Raw genomic sequence first — 8,044 nt, forward strand, 5'->3', positions numbered from 1 at the left:
GCCCCGCCAAATCCTACGGCTACGCCCGCCAGAGAGGAAATTACTCGTGAAGAAGCTCTCGGGGCCAAACTCATGAGCCGTGCCCTTCGATCAGCCAAGGATCGCCTTGAACGCATCAGTAAAAGTGACCGTGTCAAGGATGCAATGGTCGAGGCTGAAAACATGGGGGCCGACCAGGTTCTGAACAGGACCCTGAATGAAATCTCCAGTGTGAGAACTTCTTCACTTCTTAAGCCTTAGTCTTTTAATCTTCACGGCAGGCTCTAACTTTTTCCTTTATTCACAGGCCTTGCTGTCTGCTATCACTGCTCGTACCCGTGTCCAGGCTTCCATCGAGCAGGCTAAGGCGAAGTCCACTGAGAGGCATCAGGTGAAGGCAGCTGAGGAGCTTTCGGCTGCAGAGGCTAGGCATGCCAAGGAGTTGGAGGCAATGGCTCGAGAGAGGGACGCTGCGGTGACTAAGCTGTCAGAGGCTGAAGCTGCAATAAAGTCACGGCAGCAGTATCGAGATTCCATCGTAACCCATCTTCGCGAAATCAAAAGGCTGGAAGAGATGCTCAAGCCCAAGGATGAGGCCATTGCCACTCTTGAAGGCAAAGTGAAGCAGTTCGAGCTTGACAACTCCAAAAATCTGGAGAGGTACAAGAGGATGACGCTCTGATGTTTCTATAACTTCTGGAAACACAATCAGGGTGCCGACTTCAGCTATCTTTCGGAGGAAGTCAGGACTGCCGAGTTGGCCCGCTGCACTACCCAACTGGCCGAAGAGGAGGCAAGAGCGAGGACCCCCGCCTCTCCAAGCATCGTTGCTGTAGAAGAAGAAGAAGTTGTTGAGGACGCGACCAACCAGGATGCTGCTCAGGACCCTCCAGCCCCAAATGCCTCTTAAACTTTTCCCTTATTTTTTTCTTTCTTTTTGGCTACACGACCCACGGCTCGTGATGTAAAGACAATATATTTTTGTTTTAAACTTTGCTGCACGGGCAGTAAATATTTTTCTTTTACTTGAACAGTTACATCCAAGCAGCGATGCTTGCGGTGTAAAGGCTTAAATCTTGATGCTATAATATCTTTATTTATTATAACATTTGTCCGTATGACCGAACTTAGCATAGTACTTTGGCATGATTTAACAAAACATAAATTTTGAAAAATACTCTAAGTACTGTAGCATGCTTTCACTCATTTTGTTCATGTGTTTACATACCTTGCGAGTATGCTTTGCTATCGATGTGCCTTATATGCCCCCCAAGTGATCGAGGAGCTATAGGTCCTTGGTCACTTGCCCTGACCATGGCCTGTTCGAACATTCCTGCTCGTGTGAAAAATGATACTTGTAATACAGCAAAACAACACACGTAATGAACAAATACTTGTAAATGTAAATTCACAATGGTTGGCAAGAATGACTGGCTGCGCACAGTCCCCTATAATCTCGTATTAAAAATGGACTAAACATGTCTTTACGAGTGATTCTATAATAGAACCTTACATATACGAGCAGTTAGCCATACAACGTGGCTAACCCTCTTTGCAAAACTTGTAAAAATTGAAATTTAATACAATCCAATCCTTTAAAAATGACTGTTTACTGATAATACTTGCGCAGGTGTTCTCCATTCCAATAGCGTGGAACGAGATCTCCATTTAAGCGTGCAAGTTTGTAGGTGCCTGGATGAAGGACTTCTTCGATTTGGTAAGGTCCTTCCCAATTGGGTCCGAGCACTCCAGCAGTAGCGTCGCGGGTATTTAAGAAAACTCGTCGTAACACCAAGTCACCGACGTTGAATTTTCTTTCTTTAACTTTGGAGTTAAAGTACCGGGCGACTTTTTGCTGGTATGCAGCAACTCGGAGTTGAGATTTCTCTCGTATCTCATCGATTGAGACTAGGGACTCCATCATTAGCTGGCTGTTCTGATCCTGGTCGTAAGTCAAACGTCGATGTGAGGGGGGGGGGGGGGGGGATCTAACTCAACAGGCAACATAGCCTCATACCCATAGGCTAAGGAAAATGGAGTATGTCCTGTCGCTGTTCGGTGAGACGTTCTATATGACCAGAGGACTTCAGGCAACTGCTCTGGCCATGCTCCTTTAGCTTCCTCAAGTCTTTTCTTCAGGGTGTCTTTAAGAGTTTTGTTTACGGCTTCGACTTACCCATTCGCCTGGGGGTGTGCGACTGAAGAAAAGCTTTTAATAACTCCATGTCTTTCGCAGAAATCGGTGAATAAATCGCTGTCAAACTGGGTCCCATTGTCTGAAACTATCTTTCTGGGCAAACCATACCAACAGACAATGTTTTTAATGACAAAGTCGAGAACTTTCTTGGTCGTGATGGTTGCGAGTGGTTCAGCTTCGGCCCATTTGGTGAAGTAATCAACTGCCACAACTGCGTATTTTACTCCGCCTTTCCCTGTAGGTAGGGATCCAATCAAATCTATCCCCCACACTGCAAAAGGCCACAGACTCTGCATTTGTTTCAATTCGTTTGGAGCTGCTCGTGGAATCTTGGAGTACCTTTGACATTTATCACATCTTCGTACAAACCCCATCGAATCCTCGTTCATCGTTGGCCAAAAGTAGCCCTGCCTTAGAATCTTTTTTGCCAAACTCTGCCCCCCAGCGTGATCCCCGCAGAAGCCTTCATGCACCTCTTTCATGAGTTCCTTAGCTTTTTCTGGTGTAACGCACCTGAGTAGTGGCATCGAATATCCTCTTCGGTACATAACGCCATCGACCAGTATGTATCTAGCAGCTCGTCTTTGTAGAGTTCTGGCCTTGTTCCTATCTGTTGGCAGCGTACCATTCATCAGATACTCCAAGAAAGGCGCCATCCATGTATCCTCCATCCGAATCTCCATACTGGATTCCGTGGTTTGTATGCTCGGCTTACTCAGTCTTTCTACTGGCATGATGTTTAAGGTGTCAGCATCCTTTGCGCTTGCGAGTTTGGCTAAGGCATCCGCGTTTGAATTCTGATCTTGCGGGATTTGCTGGAGGGTGTACTTCGTGAACTGGGCTAACAAGTCTTTTGTTTTATTTAAGTAGGCCACCATTTTTAAGCCTCGCGCTTGGTATTCTCCCAGAACCTGATTCACCACCAGCTGTGAATCATTGTAGATATCAAGCGTCTTTATGCTCATATCCTTTGCCATTCTCAATCCAGCGAGGAGTGCTTCGTATTCCGCTTCATTATTTGATGCAGTGAAGTCGAACCTAATAGCGCAGTGAAATCGATGCCCTTCTGGCGTTATCAATATCACTCCCGCTCCAGCGTGGGATTCGTTGGACGAGCCATCCGTGAACAACTTCCACGAAGGAGCTTTCTCTTGAGGCACGGGCGCTTCAGGCAGTTCGCACTGCTCACTGTCCGGGAGTTCGGTGAATTCTGCAATAAGGTCGGCCAAGACTTGTCCCTTGACTGCTGCTCGCGGTGAATAGGTTATATCGAACTGCCCTAGTTCGACTGCCCATTTTAACAATCGCCCAGCCGCCTCAGGTTTTTGGAGGACTTGCCGAAGGGGCCGGTCAGTTAGAACTGTGATAGGATGGGCTTGGAAGTAAGGATGTAACTTCCTAGAGGCTAGAATTAGGCAATATGCTAACCTTTCGATTGGCGGATATTGTAATTCTGCACCGATCAGCCTCTTGCTGACATAGTAGACTGCTTTCTGTACTCCTTCTTCCTCCCGTAAAAGTACCGCGCTAGCAGCAACTTCGGTAGTCGCCAGATAAATAAACAAAGTCTCTCCTTTGATCGGCTTCAACAAGATGGGAGGTTGTGCCATATGAGCTTTCAACGACTGGAATGCTTGCTCGCAGTCTTATGTCCATTCAAACTTCTTATTCCCCCTAAGTAGATTGAAGAATGGGACGCACTTGTCTGTTGATTTCCAAATGAATCTACTTAGGGCTGCGATCCTCCCGGTTAAACTTTGTACATCTTTGATCCTTTCTGGCAACTTCATGTCGATCAGGGCTTTTATCTTGTCGGGGTTGGCCTCGATTCCTCTTGAATTTACGATAAACCCCAAAAACTTCCCTGATCCGACTCCAAAGGAACACTTGAGGGGATTCAACTTCATTTGGTACTTGTTTAACACATCAAAGCACTCTTGTAAATCCCTCACATGACCTTCTGCCTTCTTAGACTTTACCAGCATGTCATCCACATATACCTCCATGTTTACACCGGTTTGCTCCTTGAACATGTGGTTGACTAGCCGTTGGTAAGTCGCACCTGCATTTTTCAGTCCAAAGGGCATTACTTTGTAACAATACAAGCCCGTGTCGGTCTGAAAGCTGGTGTGATCCTCATCAGGGGGATGCATGCTAATCTGGTTGTAGCCTGAATATGCATCCATGAACGAGAGGATCTCATGTCCTGCAGTTGCATCGACTAGCTGGTCGATCCTTGGGAGTGGGAAGCAGTCTTTTGGGCAGGCTTTATTGAGGTCTGTAAAATCAACGCAGGTTCGCCATTTGCCGTTAGGCTTGGGAACCAGCACTGGATTAGAGACCCACGATGGATAAAATGCCACCCTGATGAACCCATTCTCCTTTAGTCTTTCGACTTCTTCTTTTAAGGCCCTTGATCTATCTTTATCGAGCAACCTTCTTTTCTGTTGCACAGGTGGAAAGGTTTTGTCTATATTCAGGACATGGCTGATTACTACAGAATCTATCCCAACCATGTCTTTATGCGACCAGGCGAAAACCTCCTGGTTTTTTCGCAAGAATTCCACTAGTGCGTGCTTCGTGGTACGCTCTAAGTTTCTCCCAACCTTTACGACTTTGGTTGGGTCTTCTTTGTTGAGTTGGACCTCCTCCAGGTCCTCGACGGGTCCAACATTTTCTTCAAAATCCCCAAAGCGAGGATCCAAATCTCCATCCTCACTTTGGGCAACACCCTATTTGGTGACTTCATCACCGGATTGGGCTTGCGTATCAACTGCCATCTGCAATCTATCTGGGGTAGTGCTCCTCTGCGTTCCACTTTTTGCCTTTGTGATCGAGGCGTTGTAGCACTCTCTAGCTTCCCTTTGGTTTCCCAAAACGCGTCCTACCCCCGCGTCTGTCAGGAACTTCATGGCTAGGTGCCACATAGAGATGACGGCCCGTAGATCAACCAGTATGGGCCTTCCAATAACGGCGTTGTACGCCGAAGGACAATCGACCACTACAAAAGTGGCGAGTAATGTCCTTGTTGCAGGCGCTGTACCCGTCGTTACTGGGAGTTTGATCAATCCGGCTGGGGCGAGTCCTTCTCCAAAGAAGCCGTATATCGTTTGATTGCAGGGCTCCAAGTCCTTCACGGACAATTTCATGCGTTCCAGTGTTGATTTATACAGGATATTCACTAAACTTCCTGTATCGACCAGTACCCTCTTCACCATCATATTGGCCATATGGATGTCCACGACCAGCGGATCGGAATGTGGGAACCTGACGTGTTGGGCGTCGTCATCAGAGAAGGTTATCTCTCCTCCCTCTGACCGAGCCTTTTTTGGTGCACGGTCCTCCACAGTCATCATCTCGATGTCCTAGTCATGGCGCAGCGTCCAAGCATACCGTTCTCTGGCCTTTCCGCTATTTCCCACGAGGTGCGGGCCTCCACAGATGGTTAAGAGTGTTCCAGCCACGGGGGCAGGCTGTAATGGTGGAGAGCGTTGGCGTGTGGGCGCCTGCTCGTTGCCACCCGGAGCTTCTCGTTGGGAATTTCTCGAGGCCCGTACGTATCTTCTCAAGTGTCCTTGTCTAATAAGGAACTCGATTTCGTCTTTTAACTGGTTGCATTCATTAGTGTCATGTCCGTAGTCATTATGGTAACGACAGAACTTGGTGGTGTCTCTTTTCGAAATGTCCTTTCGAATGGGCCCAGGTTTCTTGTAAGGCACACTGGAACTTGTGGCCTGATAAACCTCTCCCCGAGACTCAACAAGGGCAGTGTAGTTAGTGAACCGAGGCTCATAACGATTACCCTTGGCTCGTTTGTTGTCGGAGGTGGAAGGCTCGTTATACGGCCGTTTTCCACCGTTCTTGCCATTACCGTTGCTGTTCCCGTTGCCTTTGCCGTTGCCACTAGGTTTGGACCCATTGGCGACCTTGGCGGGTTCGGAAGCCTTCTTATCCTTGCCTGAGGGCTTTCCATCGTCGGCAATGGCTTCTTCAAGCTTGATATAGCGATCAACTCGATCCAAAAATTCTTGGGTAGTTCTCACCCCTTCCTTTCGAAGACTCTTCCAGAGGGGAGAATGACGTTTTACTCCTGCAGTTATGGCCATCATCTTCCCTTCGTCCCCGACCGTCTTCGCTCCAGCTGCTGCTCGCATAAAACGTTGGATGTAGTCTTTCACTGACTCCCCATCCTGCTGGCGAATTTTGACTAGCTGGTTTGCTTCGGTCGGGTGTACACGACCAGCATAGAACTATCCGTAGAACTCCCGTATGAACATTTCCCAGGAAACAATGCTTGCGGGAGGGAATTTGAAGAACCACTCCTGCGCAGCTTCAGAAAGTGTTGTAGGGAAGATCTTGCACCGAGCGTCTTCGGACACTTTCTGAATGTCCATTTGAATTTCAAACTTATTGACATGCGAGACTGGTCTCCATATCCGTCAAAGTTTGGAAGCGTAGGCATCTTGAATTTGTTGGAAGTTTCGGCGTTAGCTATCCTTTGTACGAAAGGAGTGCCTTTCCTCCTATCGTGATCGATGTAAGAAGTCCTTCCCCCGACCAGCTGTTGCACTGCCTGGTTGAGGGTGTCTATCTGGGCCTGTACAGCGGCAGGAATCGCTGTGGCCTCCGTTGCCGGGGGGACGTTCTCGCCATGCCTCTCACGGCGATCATTGAGTACATCTCTCAGGTCCTCTTCTCTTCTCCGCTGCTCGCTTCCCCCGAGTCGGTTGAAGACATTATTTTGTCTGGGCTGCCCCCCAACATCCTGTCTATTTGGTTGGTCATCTTGAGGTACTTGGCTCCTGCCTTTACCTCTTTCTTCATTCCTCCCACCGAAATTTCCTTTGCCTGAGTTGGCCTCATTATATCCGTGGCCATATCTGAACCTCGACTGGCTATGATGAGATCAACTGTTCCCTCGATGTCCGTTCCTGGCTGAACCGTCCCGAGCGTTAGAGGGTGGCCTGCGCTGGTCGTGGTGTCCCCGTGCATCATCGTGCTGTGGGGGGCCCCGGACCGCAGAGCCAAACTCTGAGTCCCTTCTGTTGCCAGGAGGGTACTGTCCTCTGTTCGGTAGGTTTGGCCCATCATCCCTATGGCGTCTAGGGCTACGAGGCTGATGCTCGGCCCTACTCTGCCTCTGTTGCGGGGGATTACCCCGAGCAGCTTGGGATGGTGGCTGTGCCTCAGGATCCAGTGGGACATCATCATGGGGCATCTGAGGCTGCTCGGGCCTTTGCGGACTCGAAGGCTGGATCGGTGGGATTGGATTAGGACCCCTCTGGGGTGGCCCATTCACAGGTTGGTCAGGCTGCAAGGCAAGTGCAGCCTGATTTCTAGCCAATAGAAAGGCTGCCTCGAGGGCTGCCATGGATTTGCTCTGGCAGCGGTCCACCTCCGCCTGCCTTTCGCTCAATTCTACGCGCTGCCATTCAATCTCCTGCTGCTGCCGCGCCATAACTTCAGCGGCAATCTCCTGACTGGCTCTCAGACTAGCCAGTTCTTCCTGCAACGTGCCCAGGGTACTCTTCAGCGTTGCATCATCCATTTCCTCCTCCTCAAAGTCCAGTTGTGGCTCATCCTCTGCCATGCTTGCAGGAGGAGGAGGAGGTGGCGGGTTTGACGGTGCAGCAGCGGCTGCCTGTCCAGTTTTCTTTCCAGCTTTCGCCATTAGTTTTATCAACAACGATAAATCAAGCTCTCAACGAAAGCACCAGAATGTTGACCCACGATTTGGCCAACTGACACGGAGTCAGAATATGATTGATATGAATGAAAGTAATGAGAAGAACGCAATGACAAAAGTAAATAAGACACAGTATTTTATAGTGGTTCGGCCCCAGGATCTGATAATGACCTAGGTCCACT

The sequence above is a fragment of the Humulus lupulus genome, chromosome 4 (genome assembly GCF_963169125.1).
Source record: "Humulus lupulus chromosome 4, drHumLupu1.1, whole genome shotgun sequence".
NCBI lineage: Eukaryota > Viridiplantae > Streptophyta > Magnoliopsida > Rosales > Cannabaceae > Humulus > Humulus lupulus.